This window comes from Solanum verrucosum, unplaced genomic scaffold (assembly GCF_900185275.1).
Source record: "Solanum verrucosum unplaced genomic scaffold, falcon-dt-bn FXZP01000122.1, whole genome shotgun sequence".
NCBI lineage: Eukaryota > Viridiplantae > Streptophyta > Magnoliopsida > Solanales > Solanaceae > Solanum > Solanum verrucosum.
Window position 1 is genome coordinate 408,001 of NW_026019847.1, and position 16,498 is coordinate 424,498.

General features: G+C 34.7%; 1 pseudogene; it reads left to right on the forward strand.

The window, feature by feature from the left end:
* Positions 1–523, forward strand: LOC125817384 (probable histone H2A.3; annotated as a pseudogene).
* The last annotated feature ends 15,975 nt before the right edge of the window (positions 524–16,498 follow it).

Below are 16,498 nucleotides of genomic sequence, written 5' to 3' on the forward strand. Positions count from 1 at the left end.
ATGGCCGGTAAAGGGAAAAGCTTTGGTTAAAATGCAAAAAAAAGTCTCGTTCTCGTAGCAGCAAAGCTGGTCTCCAATTCCAGTGGGGAAGTATGCCAAACGTGTTGGTGCCGGAGCTCCGGTATTTCTTGTTGCGGTGCTTGAATACCTTGCAACTGAGGTGAATTTCTCAAGTTCCTTTTTTTTTATATGCCAAATTTCTAGGGTTTGTTATTACTAAATTTTACATACATGCGATTGTTTGTAGGTGCTTGAATTGGCTGGAATTGCAGCGAGGAACGACTAAAAGACGGGGATCATTCCAAGGCTCATTCAGTTAGCTATTAGGTTTGGTGCTAAACTTTGTCAATTTCTTAGAGATATGACGATTCCGAATGGTGGTGTTATTCCAATCATTCACAACATTTTTCTGCCTAACAGAAGAATAGTTCTTCAAAGGCCGCCGCTGTTGTTGGTTAGGAGGGGGAGGAGGATTAGACTGATCATTCCATCTCTAGTATCGAGATGTTCCCCAAGTCCTTAAATATGGTTCGATAATTCGGAAAAAATGCCTGGAAGTCATATTGCCGAAAAATTCAGGGCTAACACACACACACAAAAACACTAAGAAAATCTCTTAATTTCCTAGTGAGTGGATCCTAAATGCTAAAAAATGTGTAGTCGATCATGGTAAGACTATAAGACTTGTTCCCCAGGTCCTTACAAATGGTTCTCTAAAGGTTACGAAAAGAAGTACCCGAAAGCCATATGGCCAAAGTATTACAGGCTAAAAACACACAAAAAACTAAATAAATCCCAAATTTTTTGTTGAGTGGCCCCTAAATTCTAAAAAGAGTGGCGTGGATTATGGTGAGTCTATAGAAATTGTTCAACAAGTCCTTCGGGATGGTTATGTAAAAATTTTGGAAAAAATGTGTCCGGAACTCATATCACCAAAATAGTCCATAGGCCAACACACACGAAAATTGAGAAAATCGCTTAATTCTTGTTGAGTGAACCTAAATGCTAAAAGTGGAGTTTATTATGGCGAGATTACATGAAATGTTTCCCAGGTCCTTATGGATGGATCTGTAAAGATTTTTAAAAAAGGTGCTCAAAAGCCATATCACCAACAAATCTATGGGCTAACACACACGAAAAATTGAAACAATCGCTTAATTCATGTAGAGTGGTTCCTAATGCTAACAGAGTTGTGTGGGTCATGGTAAGGCTATATGAATTGTTCCCAGGTCTATAGATGGTTCTGTAAAGATTTGGAAAAAAAATTCTTAGAAGACATCACAAAAGAATCTGTGGGCTAACACGCTCGAGAAATTGAGTAAATCACCTAATTCCTATTGAGTGACTTCTAAATGCTAAAAAAAGTGGTGTGGATCATGGTGAGGGAATAGAAATTTTTTCCTGGATCCTCACAGATGGTTTTGTAATAGATTTGAAAAAAAAATATGCCCAGAAACCATATCACTAAACAATCATGGGTTAATACATACCAAAAACTAAGAAAATCGCATAATTTCTGTTGAGTGACCTCTAAATACTAAAAAGAGTAGTGTGAATCATGTGAGTCTATATGAATTTTTCCCAGGTCCCTACGGATGGTTCTATAAAGAATTTAGAAAAAAGCGTCAAGAAACCATTTCACCAAAAAATTCATGGCCTAACACACACACACAAAACAGAGAAAATTGCATAATTCCTATTGATTGGCTACTAATTACTAAAAAATGGTGAGGATCATGGTAAGGCTATATGAATTGTTCCACAGGTTCTTATAGATGGTTCTGTAAATGTTTTGGAAAAAAGTGTTTGAAAGTCATATCACCTAAAAATTCAATGGCTAACACATGAAAAATTAAGAAAAATCGACTAATTCAGGTTGAGTAACCCCTAAATACTAAAAAAAGTGATGTGGATCATGGTGAGGCTATAGAAAACTTTTCACCAGGTCATTACGGATGGACCTGCAAATGTTTTGACAAAAAGTGTCCCAAATCTGTATCACCAAAATATCCATAGGCTAACACACATGAAAAACTAAAAAGATTGCCTAATTCCCATTGAGTTGCCCCTAAATAATTTTAAAATGTGGCGTGGAACATGATAAGGCTATAGAAAATGATCCTCAGATACTTATGGATGGTTTTGTAAATGTTTTGGAAAAAAGTGATGGGAAGTCATCACAAAAAAACTACATGGAGTTGCACACAAAAATTTGATAAATTGTCTAATTATTGTTGAATGGCCCTAAATGATTAAAAAAACTGGAGTGGATCATCGTGAGGTGATAGAAATTGTTCCACAGGTCGTTACGAATGGTTCGATAAAGGTTTCAGAAAAAGAATAAATCATATCACCAAAAAATCCAAGGGTTAACACACAAGAAAAAGTGAGAAAATCACCTAATCTCCTATTAAGTGACTCCTAAATGCTAAAAAAGTGGCATGGATCATGGTGAGGCTATAGGAATTATACCTCATGTCCTTACAAATAGTTCTATAAAGGTTTAGAAAAAAAAGTGATAACACACACAAAAAACTGAGAAAAATCATCTATTTTCTGTTGAATCTCCCTAAATGCTAAAAAAAGTGTGTGGACTATGGTGAGGCTATATGAATTGTTCCCGAGGTCCATATGAATTGTTCTATAATAGTTTTGAAAAGAAATCTCCTCAAAGCCATAGCACCAAAAAGTCCATTGGCTAACACACGGGAAAAGCTAAAAAAATGCCTAATTCGTGTTGAGTGGCCCCTAAATCCAAAAAGATGGTTTAGATCATAGTGAATCTATATAAATTGTTCTCCAGGTCCATAGGGATGGTTTTGTAAGTGTTTTAAAAAAAAAAGTGTTCGAAAGCCAGTTTACCAAAAACTTAATGGGTTAATACACATGAAAAATGTAAAAAAATTTGCCTAATTTCTCTTGATTGCGCCCTAAATGCTAAAAAAGTGGCATAGATCATGCTGAGGCTATATAAAATTTTCCCATGTACTTGCGGATGGTTATGAAAAGGTTTCTAGAAAACGTTCCTAGAAGCCATAGCAGCCAAAATAATTTTGGGCTAACACACACGAAAAACTAATAAAATTACCTAAATCTTGTTTAGTCTCCCTTAGATTTTAAAAAGTGGGGGATGGATTTTGGTGAGACTATAGTTATCATTCCAGGTCCTTACAGATAGTTTTGTAAAGGTTTGGGAAAAAATGCTTAGAAGCCATATCAACAAAAATTAATGAGCTAACATACACGAAAAATTAAGAAAACCGTTCAATTCTTGATATGTGGCCCCTAAATGCTAAAAAAATGTGGCTTGGATCATGGTGAAGCTATATAAATTATTACCCAGGTCCTTATGGCTAGTTCTTTAGAACTTTTTGAAAAAAAGTGTATGGAAGCATGTCACCAAACAATCCATGGGATAAAATTGCTTAATTTCTAATGAGTGCCCCTGAAAGCTAAAAAAGTAGTTCTGTAAAGGTTTTGGAAAATAGTTCCTAGAAGCTATACACAAAAATATCATAGGCTAATACACATGAAAAACTGAAAAAATTACATAATTTCTGTTGAATGGCCCCTAAATACTAAAAAAGTGGCATGGATCATGGTCATGCTATATTTATTGTTAACTAGGTCCTTACAGATGGTTCTGTAAAATATTTGGAAAAAAAAGTTCCTGATAGTTATATCACCAAAAAGTCAATGTGTTAACACACACGAAAAATTGACAAAATCACCTAAATTCTATTGAGCAATCCCTAAATGCTAAAAAGTGGTGTGGATCATGTTGAGGCTATATGAATTATTTCCTCATGTCTTTACCGATGGTTCTATAAAGGTTTCGAAAAAAATGTGCCTAGAACCCATATCACCAAATTCACGAAAAACTGAAAAAATCACCTAGTTCTTTTTTTTAACCCTCCCAAGGAGCTCCCACCCATTTTGCTCCCTTGGTGACTTGAACTCGCAATCTTTGGGTTGGAAGTGAGGGCTGCTTACCATCTGAGCAACTCTCTCTCATCACCTAGTTCTTTTTTAGTGTGCCCTAAATGCTAAAAAAAGTGGAGTGGATCATGGTGAGGCGGTAGGAATTTCTTCCCAGATCCTTACAAATGGTTTTGTAAAGGTTTTTGAAAAAAGTGCCTAGAACCCGTATCACCAAACACACGCAAAAAATTGAGAAAATCACTCGATTCTTGTTGAGTGTCCCCAAATGCTAAAAAAAAAGTGGAGTGGATCATGGTGAAGCTGTAGAAATTGTTCCTCAGGTCCTTACAGATGGTTTTGTGAAGGTTTTGAAAAAAAAAAGTGTTCGAAAGTCATATCACCAAAAAATAATGGGCTGTCACACACAAAAAAAAAAAAACAAAATCGCATATTTTTTGTTGAGTGACTTCTAAATGCTAAAAATGTTGATTGGATCATGGTCAGGCTATAGGAATTGTTCTCTAGGTCCTTACAGATGATTCTATAAAAGTTTTGGAATAAAATATCTTAGAAGACATATCACCTAAAAATACATAGGCTAACACATGGAAAATTAAGAAAACTGCCTAAATCCTATTAAGTGGCCCCAAAATGCTAAAAAAGAACTGAAGTGAACCATGGAGGAACTGTTACCAAGGTCATTATGGATGGTTCTATAATGTTTTTGGAAAGGAAGTTCCCCAAAGCCAATTCACCAAAAAAAAAACATGGGCTAACACACGACAAAATGATAAAATCGTTTAATTCATGTTAAGTGGGCCCTAATGCTAAAGAAGTGGTGAGGATCATTTTGAGGGTATAAGAATTGTTCCCCAGGTCCTTACAAATGGTTGTGTAAAGATTTTGGAGAAAAAATTTCCAGAGGACATATCACCAAAATAGCATATATATTATTGGGAGTAGTATTGAGTACTGATATGGGGATGAGTCTCAAAATCCTCATAAACCATGTATGCCAACATGGGTAAATGATTCTTTTTAGATGATTACTTATTGCCTTTAAGCATAACTTAGTGGATCCACTTAGTTGAGGTGTTCTGTACCCCGACAAGATAGAGGACAATTTTGGCAGCGTATCATCACCTAGCTCATAGTGATGGTTGTCGGTTAGAGAATATCTCCCAAATTAGAGTAAAGAGTATGTTATTGTATTTTTATACATTCGAGTTGACATTTACTATGTTAAAAGATTTTAATATTGCATCTTTTATTTTTTCTTTCATATTGGAGTTGAGTTGAGGTGAGTATCTCTTCCCCGGTTATCAGTCCAGCTTTGTATGTTTTAGTTTTCCCCTTGCATGCTCGTACATTCAATGTACTGACGTCATTCGATCTGCATCTTTTCATGATGTAGATACAATTATTCTGGGTCATCAATCGACGCTTCGTTGATACCATTAGCACTCCAGCTAGCTTTGGTGAACCTCTTTGCTTCTGGAGGGCTCCACATCTTTATCTTTTGTTTTGTTAAGATGTCCTGAGTCTTGTCCCAACATCTATCGTAGTATTTAGAGTCTTCATAGACAATAGTAGTTGAGAAGTCTTTTTTTTGTATTTCCTTTGTTGATGTTTTGAGACTTTGAGTCGAATACTTATGTTTATTAAAGAAATGTCAAACATTCATTGAGTTATGTTGTTTTGAGACATTATGTAACATCCGGAAATTTGAAATATCTATGAAGAGGCTTAGAAGTGGAAATAGTCATTCTTGGAAAGAATTCAAAGAATCTGGAAAATTTGGTTAAGTATGGGAAAAAATAAGTTTTTGGTCAACTTTGAACAGTTATAACTCCTAGATCAGGATGAATTAGGTGTAGTTCCAGTTATGTTTGCAAAGCTCGTGGAATGATCTTTCCAACGCCACCGAGTTTGCTCGATTCCGAGTTAGTATGAGTGAGTTATGCCCTTTGGAAGTTGGGCAGTTAGCAGGAAAGTTAGTCCGAAAATTTTAAGGGTATGTTGGTCTTTTCCCTAACCAATTCTTTTGGTTATATTAGCGTGTTAGACTGATTTTTTGATCAGTTCTTTTTTTTTATAAAAAGAGTGAGAGTGAGGGTTTGTGAGTGAAGAGGAGAAGAAGAGGAGGAAGAGAAGATCAAGAAAGGTTTCGTCAAAGATCGTCGTGGATATCATCAGGGGTGATCCCTGCAAGGTATGTGAGTTCATAGTGTTGGGTTGGCTCTTTCTCCCACACGCCTAACTCGTTTTATTTCCGAGAAAAGATAGGTTGAGTTGTTGAAGTTGTTGGTTGTGTTGTTGAAGTTCTTGTTGGTTTAGTACATGATTTGGTTGTGTTTTTTATTTGAATCTCTTGTATGTTGAGGGATTTTATGATTCTTAGTGTTTGGAGTTGAAACCCTTGAAGTTAGGGTGGCTTAGAGTTGGACAAAGGAGGAAGAAAAGTCGAGTTTTTGGGGAAACTGGGTGGCGAGTCGTGCCTGCCAGCGCCCCCCCGAAATATATTAGATTATAATATATATTATTATTATATTAATTATTTGTATTAAATATTATAAAGAAAATACAAAATTAGGTTAGGTTTTTACCTTTTCATTTTTCAACTTTTCAATGTTTCAAAATTAGCTCGTGCCTTAGCGACGCCACACTTCCCACTTCCCTGATCCCTCACCATTTTTTAATTACTGCCGCCGACCAGTGATCGTTGCCGACCAGCGACCATCGTGACCAGCAGCCGATCAGCGACCAGGGACCAATAACAGCCGACCAGTCAGCATCCCAGCAATTAGCGATTTCTCATTTCAGTGACCAGCGGCAGCGAGCCGACCGGCGACCAGCCTCCGGGTATTTTTTTTTAACAAAAAACTAAATAACAAAAACCGAACCGAACCGAATTATTTCGGTTCGGTGTTCGGTACACCTATTGCAAGAACCGGAAAAAAAAAAAACCGAAACCGAACTGAATTACCGAATGCCCAGCCCTAATCTTAACACTCAAGAAAAATTTAATTCCTTGGTAAAAACTTACTCACTATGAAGGATGGTTCGATTCTTAGATCAAAAAAAATTCGGAGTGTTACAATATCTCCCTCTTGAGATCATTCGTCCTCGAATTACGGCTGGACTGTGTATGGAATGAGGTTACTCTTACTAAGGTCTGAGTCTAATGGTCTGCTCTTACTATGTTCAAACTTAACCCAAATCTTTAAATTCAAGTTCTATACCAAGTGAAGATAAATGGTCTAGATATTACATATGTTACCAGATATAATGGAGGAAGAACAATGTAGAAGTAATGGTCATAGTTGACCACTACATACTTTCTGCCAAAAAAACACACAACAGACAACAAATATGCCCTACATTCTCAGCAACGTTTATCAGTATTGAAGAATGACAATTAATCCAAATTCAACTGCCAAAAGAAGTAATGCAATATGCTTAATAATTAGGCCATTATGCTTAACTTCTGACAGGTGTGCAACTAAGGAATTGGAAAAGCACATCAACATAATTTTAATAACAATATTAAAAATGCTTCTAAATCAACACTTATTCCACCTTCTACCCTACATATTTTACATAGATTTCCTCATAAGTTATGTTGATATTAATTATGTAAGACTACAAAAAATGCAATCAAACACCGTATATAATTAATACATGAATAACTTTTAAACAACATTCAAAATCCTATCAACCAAACATGTTATAAGTTATGTTAACTTTTCTACCTAATACAAAATTTATACCAAATATAGTAGAACTAAGGTAGCTTTTTATACATGAATAAAATGTAACTTATACGGTAACCAAATGGCTTATAATTGAGATACCATCTGGATGTTTATAAGTTATACCTATCTTTATACTATTACTCCGTTCCATTTTCCACTTTATTTTTATGTTAATTATCTACTTTATGAAAAATAAATAATACAATTTGCTAACATCATATGAAATATAGGAAATAAAAATAAAAAGTGAAGTTAATAAATACTATGGCTGACTTACTTGTCAAAACACAGAAGATAAATAAAGGACAAGGTCATACAAACCCAATTAATATTGAATGATATCTACCACTAACTTATTTTGACACATGATCAATTTTATGTAGCAATTTTAAAAGGAATATCAAAACTGATGACAAAAGTTTTGATTATGCAATAACAACTGGTTAGATTACAAGAAAAATATACAATAAATATCATCTATAAGGTAATATTAGTGAGATACGACTAATTACATGATTGAACCTAATCAAATTGAAGTAAAAATATAAATTATTGCATTTAACTAATAAAAATTTTCATTGATCATCTTCATAGGTTCGCGTGAATAAGAGATATGACGATCCACATTGAGCATTCACAAAAAAAATTGCAATATTAATTTGTTCAAAGGTAATTATTCAAATCTTCGCTTAAATAAGCAATGCTATTTACTATAGCATATACATTTTCTAAATTGGTAATCATGTATTGAAAAACTAGTATATATATGTATATATATATATACCATTTTTCCCCTATACTAAATTAAAATCTAATTAACTATTTAATAAATAGTAAAAATTAATTAAAGTCCTATAATATCAACATAAATGTAGAATTAATTAAAATCCATATTGTGCATTTTAATTCTTTAGTTATGATTTTTTTTTATAAAAAAATTAATCTGATTTTCAATTGATTATCTTCCACAACAGTGGGATATTTTTATAGTGTTTTCACATTCTGAATTAAATTCTGTGTAATTATCCAATTACTATATAAGATCATTATAAGATTTTTATTCTATGTCAAAAAATATTCACTCCTAAAAATTGATTGTTTTTCCACTTGGAGCAGTACTTCATTCTGCATTATCCTAGGTTAATCTCTCCCCCCCCCCCCCCCCCCCTCCTCAACTTTTTCTCTTATAACATTGTATATTGATAAAATAATGTATTTTTGTTTACTAATGACCGGTTCATATTTTATTTATATTCTGATATTTGATTTTGATGAGTTAATGCATATATTTTAACATTCTTTCATAAGTTCTGATATTATGGACTTCATAGTTTCTAAAACCCTCTACCATTTGTTTGGTCATAATATTCTTTATGCAACTTCTATGTATTGGTATTTTCTGTTGATAACGATTATAAAACTTTGTGTACTAAAATGTAAGTTTGCGTTTCAATAAATACTAATCCATTAAATAATATTTTTTTTATAAAATAACCAAAAAGAAAAGGTTTAATAGAGGCAATAAAGCGTGAAATGTATTCATTCAGATGCCCACAAATGTATTCAGGTTAATATTGCGCGATATTTTATTTTTTTTCCTAAGAAATGCCAACGAAGAAAGAGCTATATAAAGGCTAACAAGGGTTAAAGCTTACCTCATATTAGATTCTTTTTTTTTTGTTGGAAAGATAATAAAAATGGGAGAAGAAGAATATCTATAGCCGTTGGAGGCTGGATGACGTAGTTGTGAAGAAATAACTATCAGACTGTATTATTCAACACAAAATTATTTTAAGATACAATATTTATATCGAGCGTCGATGGAATTTTTAGTATGTTGTAAACAAATAATATTATAATTCTTTCAACTAAAAGTTTTCCTTTTACTTTTGATAAGTTATTTTTGCGAGGATTTGTTTAATTCTTTTGTCTTCTTTGTAGTTTGGCTTCAACTTTTTGTGCCTTCTCAATTTGTTTATGTCTACATGTTTATTATCTACCTATTATATTTGTGAATACATAAATTTATTTAGATGTATTAACAATCTATTTAGATTTTCTTTTCCGCTTAACCCTATAGAGTAATTAAAGAGACCAATATTCCATGGTTACTTACGTTCCACTATACTTGAAATACATATATGAAAAATTTATGCCGATTAAGATGTGATATACGTTTAATACACAAATGATCAAAACAAAATTAGATTATAAAGATAAATGAGAAGCTCCTAATCTAAAGTCAAATTATCAAAATGTCCATAATAATTAGTTGATGGACTATTTTACCCTTCAATGTTGAGGGCAAACCAAGGGTTTACCTGCAACTTCTGTCCATGAATCCCTTTTCGCTTGGTTACAAAACTAGAGCGAATTGTCTCTTGTGTTACTGTCTAATATATGTGTCAAAGAGTGGATTCTCTTGCAGCGGATATGAGGCATTATCAAATACTGTTCCTACAATAATTCAGGTTAAGACAAATGATATTATATTAATTATTCAAGTAGTAATTTATTGACATATTCATTCCATGAGATATTACATTAATTATCTTAATTAGCTTCATATATTTCTTGTTTGGTGTCAAATGCATAGTTCTACTTTAATGAATTTTATTTAATGATTAAAATGTAAACGATAAAACTGACATTGCTAAATTCACTATATATATATATATATATATATATACACACTAGTTTTGATGCACGTGTGTTGCATGTGAAAATCAAATCATGTACCACACTATTTTTAAAAATAATATGAATATTGCTAAATAAAAAATTAATCACTCTCAAAATCACGTAGTTACAACTCTTAAATAAACTTTCTACTCCCTTCCCCATAGTTCATAACTTTGTTATTATTGTTTTGTAGGTGTATTTACTTTTAATATAATATTATATAAAAAAATATTGATATAAAATATAAAAGATATACTAAATTGGATGTTTTAGCTGGAGTATTAGATTAATTTATCATTCATATCACGGAGTGTTCTAATTTTACTGAACTTTGAGATTGTCTACGTTTGTAAATCAAACTTTAGGTTTTAAGAAGAGAAGAATAGAAAACATAAAAAACCGTAGTTTAAAAATATGAAAACCCTCCTCCATTTATAGTTAAAAATGTGTAGTATTAGAATGTGGATATTGTTTCTTATCATAGAAATATAGAAGATATACGAAATTGAGTGTTTAAAGAATAATAATAACAATAATTATATTTTTTTAAAATGTAGTTTAAAAATTTGATGAATCCCCTCTTTTTACAGCCAACAAAGGGTAGTGTACGAAAAACTACTTGTGGTGCCTTATCAAAAAGAAGTCACAACCCTTTAGAAAGGTCACAACCCTTCAGAAAGGTCAAAACTCATAGGAAAAGTCATAACTCTTCAGAAAAGTCGCAACCCTTCGGAAAAGTCACAACTATTCGGAGTTGCAACCCTTCGGAAAAGTCACAACCCTATAGAAAAGTCACAACCATTCAAAAAGGTCACAACTCATCAGAAAAGTTATAACTCTTCAAAATTGTCACAACCCTTCAATGTGAAAAGTTGTCTGCCTTTAATATATTATAGTATAATACACATAGATAAATATAATACAATATAAAATATAGAAGATATACTACATTTGGTGTTTTAAGTTGGGGGTATTATATTAATTTAAAATTTAAGTTATTAGTTTATTCTTTTAAGGTAGTATAGATAAAAAGAGATAGTTATAGATTGGTCTAATTTTAATTTGATATGAAATTTTAAAAAGTAAAGAAGACTTTTAATTTAAGGATCATATGTATAATATATAAAAATGTCTTTTAACTTTGTGGTCTTAAAGTTGCGTCCTCACCCCCAAGAAAAAAGAACATTCTATATTAAACTGAATAAAAATAAAAGTACAACAAATAAATTGAAAATGAAAGAATACTTATTAAATGAAGTTTGGATTCTTCAAACAAGTTTTTGATCAAATACTTTTTCTCCATTAGTTTGAGACTTTTCAGATTCTAAACACAAAGTTGTAGTTTGTGCAACCGAAAATCATTAAACTTCTTGTCAAGTAAGAGTTGCTGCAAATGCAAACATATATTTTCTGGCTATGAAAATGAGTAAACAACAACAACATACCCAGTGAAATCCCACTAAGTGGGGTCTGGGGAGGGTAGAGTGTACGCAGACCTTACCACTACATCGTGGAGGTAGAGAGGCTGTTTCCGGGAGACCCTCAGCTTAAGAACAACAAATCTAAGTGACAAGAGAGCTATATATAAAACATAACACCAATCCAAAAGATAGTGTATAATCAACAAATGATACAATAACAACAAGAAAGTAATGTGAGGAGTGAAACGCAGTAAACAGCAATACGGCTAGGACTACTCCAAACGCTAACAACCCATACCCTCGCGAGGGACGGCAACACGCTAACCCTACTAACCTTCCACCTTAATACGCGACCTTCACTCCTTCCTATTTAGAGTCATGTCCTCGGTAATGTGAAGCCTAGCCAAGTCTTGTCTAATCACCTCTTCCCAATACTTCTTGGGCCTACCTCTACCTCTCCGCGTACCCTCTACCACCATTTCCTCGCACCTCCTCACTGGGGCGTTTGTGCTCCGTCTCTTCACATGTCCAAACCATCTCAGTCTCGCTTCCCTCAGCTTGTCCACCACGAGGCCACTCCCACCTTCTCCCAGGTAACCTCATTCATAATCTTGTCGCTCCTAGTGTGCCCACACATCCATCTCAACATCCTCATCTCCGCAACATGCATTTTTTGGACATGTGCGTTCTTGACTGGCCAACACTCCGCTCCATACAACAAGGCCGGTCTAACTACCACTCTGTAGAACTTACCTTTAAGTTTTGGTAGAATTTTCTTATCACACAGTACTCCAGAGGCAAGCCTCCATTTCATCCAAGCAACCCCAATGCGATGTGTGACATCATCGTCGATGTCACCACTCCCTTGGATTACAGCCCCAAGATACTTAAAACTTTCCTTCTTAGGAATGATCTGTGCGTCAAGTCTCACTTCCACATCTGTCTCATCCAACACATCACTGAATTTGCACCCCAAATATTCTGTTTTGGTCCTACACAACCTGAAACCTTTGGATTCCAGCATTTGTCTCCACACCTCCAACCGCGCATTAACTCTATCCCGCGTCTCATCAATCAGTACTATGTCATCCGCAAATAACATACACCATGGGACCTTCTCCTGAATAGACCGCGTCAGCTCATCCATCACCAAAGAAAAAAAGGAAAGGGCTTAGGACTGATCCCTGGTGCAGCCCCATCTCAACTGGGAAATGTTCTGAGTCTCCTCCAACTGTTCTAACCCGAGTCTTGGCTCCACCGTACATGTCATTTATCGCCCTAATATAGATCATCGGGACCCCTTTAGACTCCAAGCACCTCCAGAGGACATTCCTCGGTACTTTGTCATAGGCCTTTTCAAGGTCAATGAACACTATATGTAGGTCTCTCTTCCTTTCTCTATATTTTTCTACCAGTCTACGCATAAGATGGATGGCTTCGGTAGTCGAACGTCCCGGCATGAATCCAAACTGGTTCTCCGAGATGGACACCCATCTTCTCACCCTCATCTCCACCACTCTCTCCCAAATCTTCATAGTATGGCTCAACAATTTGATGCCCCTATAGTTGTTACAGTTTTGGATATCACCCTTGTTTTTATACAACGGAACCATTGTACTCCACCTCCATTCATCCGGTATTTTTGCTGTCTTAAGGATAACATTAAACAGCCCAGTTAACCACTTTATGCCTGCCTTGTCCATACTCTTCCAAAATTCTACAGGAATCTCATCGGGTCCGGTCGCTCTTCCCCTGCTCATCCTACTAATAGCCCATATAACTTCCTCGGTCCTAACGCACCTACAGTACCTAAAATCCCGAAGTCTTTCAGAATGCGCCAAATCACCCAATACAATGTCTGTTTCCCCTTTTTCATTTAAAAGTTTGTGAAAGTAGCTTCACCATCTTTGCTTGATGGAGGTCTCTTCCACCAATATTTTGCCTTCCTCATCTTTGATACACTTCACTTGGTCCAAGTCGCGCGCCTTCCTCTCTCTTGCTTTTGCGAGCCTATACAACTTCTTATCCCCGCCTTTGTCCCCCAGCTCGACATACAAGCGTTCAAAAGCTGCCGTCTTCGCCTTCGTAACAGCTAGCTTAGCTTCTGTCTTTGTCGTCTTATAGACTTTCTTAAGCGTCCGCTTCTCTTCCTCGTCTACACACTCCGCCAATTTTGTGTGTGCAGCCTTCTCTTCCACTTTGCCTTGGACTTCCCTATTCCACCACCAGTCTCCTTTGTGGCCTCCAAATTTACCCCTTGACACCCTTAACACCTTAGAAGCAACTTCCCTAATGCAACTAGCTGCTTTATTCCACATGATGTCCGCATCCCCGTTACCACTCCAAGCCCCCATCCCCATCAACTCCTCACCCATCTCCCACGAAAGGGCAGGGGTCAACCCTCCCCATTTAATCCTCGGTCGATCAGGTACCATTTTCTTCCTCCTATCCCTCTTGATTTTCAGGTCCACCACCAAAAGCTTGTGTTGGGTAGTGAGGTTTTCACTTGGGATGACCTTGCAATCCTTAAATGAGTGCATATTAATTATCACGATACTCTTCTAGTTTGAAGTTGAGTTATTTCATTATCCTTGTTGCATCAATTCTTATTGATCTATCTAATTTACCATCAAAAAAATATTGTAATTGCATAATCGAACAACTCTCACAATCTTCCTTGTTATAAGTAGAAGAATAGAAAACTTACAAAATTCGTGGTTGAAAAGTGTGAGAAATCCCCTCTATTTATAGACAACAAAGGATAGTATGAAAAGATGATTATCGTGTCTTTTCAGATAAGTCACAACCTTTCAGAAAAATCAAAACTTTTCAGAAATGTCATAACTCATCGAAAAAGTCACAACTCTATAAAAAAAATAACAACCTTTCGGAAAAGTCACTACCCATCAATGTGAAAAGGTGTTTGCTTTTAATATAATATAGTGTATATAAATATAATATTAAATATAGAATATATAATAATAATTGGGTGTTTTAAGTTGGGGGTAATATAGTAATTTAACATTCATGTTAGGGAGTTCATGCTTTTAAGGTAGTATATAAGTATATATATATGTTGACGAAACATATACCTATCATGTAAAGATATATCAATAATCATTAAAAGGACTAAAATATTAAACTGACACTTGATGCTAAATTTAAAGGGCTATGTAGCATTTAGTCAAAAGTTTAGAAGGACTAATTGACAAATTATGTAGTTCTTCGAGGTAAATTTAAAAACTTTTAAGAAGTGCAATGTCTTTTTGCTCTATAAAAACTTCACTCTTTCTTCTTCCTTTAGCCCTCAAAACCCTACATTTCACTTAGCCGTCACACTTCTTTTCTTTGGTATGTAAATAGCCTTCATGAGTCTGTAGTTGTTACTCAAATGATATTCTTGAAGTGATGAATGTTCTTAAGGATGTACCTGAAGATGACTCACAAGTTGCATCTAGTAAGATCAGACACATTCATCATTTGAAGAATCTCCTTTGGGTAACATCCTACATGTTTATTAATTCCATAAGAATGTAAATTTTCTTTAATCAGGTTTTACATGTTAAAACTTCACCAAAGATGATTGTTAAGTCTTTGTTTAGTTTTCAACATAAGTGAATAATTTTACATTTGTGTTATTAATATATATTTTTGTATAATTTTTATTGTTAGTTTTTCTATCATATAGTAAATTGATTGTTTTTCTATTCCCAAGTTAATTGGAAGAGGCAGATTCATATTGAAAGAGACTTATGATATATTGTTTATTGTAACTTAAGTGAATTCATAGATGTAACATCCATCAATTTGAAATAACTATGAAGGAGCTTGAAAATCGGAAATAGTCATTTTTGGAAGGAATTTAAAAATCTGGAAAATTTGGTTAAAGTATGGGAAAAAAATGAGTTTTTGGCCAACTTTGAACCGTCATAACTCCTAGCTCAGGATAAGTTAGGTGCAGTTCCAGTTATTTTTGCGAATATCGTGGAATGGTCTTTCCAACGCCACCGAGTTTGCTCGATTCCGAGTTCGTATGAGTGAGTTATGCACTTTGGAAGTTGGGCAGTTAGCAGCAAGGTCCGTCCGGAAATTTGTAAGGGTATTTTGGTCTTTTCCCTAACCAATTCTTTTGGATTTATATTAAGGTGTTAGACTGATTTTTAGATCAGTTTTTCCCTTTTTAAAAGAGTGAGAGTGAGGGTTTGTGAGTGAAGAGGAGAAGAAGAGGAGAAAGAGAAGATCAAGCATGGTTTCATCAAAGATCGTCGTGGATATCGTCGGGGGTGATCCCTACTAGGTATGTGAGTTCATAGTGTTGGGTTGGTTCTTTCCCCCACATGCCAAACTCGTTTTATTTCCGAGAAAAGATTTGGTTGTGTTTGTTGAAGCATTGTTGTTGTGGTTGTTGAAGTCTTGTGATTTTGTTGAAGTTCTTGTTGATTTGGGACATGTTTCCGGTTGTGTTTCCGGGTTAAATCTATTGTATGTTGAGGGGTTTTGGATCAAAGTCAAGTGAAGTTAGAGTCAATCTTAGAATTTAAGAAGCAAGTCCAAGCAAGTCTTTAAAGTTGTTCAAGAGTCTTTATTGAACGTTTTAACTTTATTTTAAGGCTCAAGTTTCAAGTCAAGCAAAGAGTATAGAGTTTCAAGTTAAGTAAAGAGTTTCAAGTTAAGCCAAGAGTATAAAGTTGAGTTCATTTCTCAAAAGTTATTAGGGAA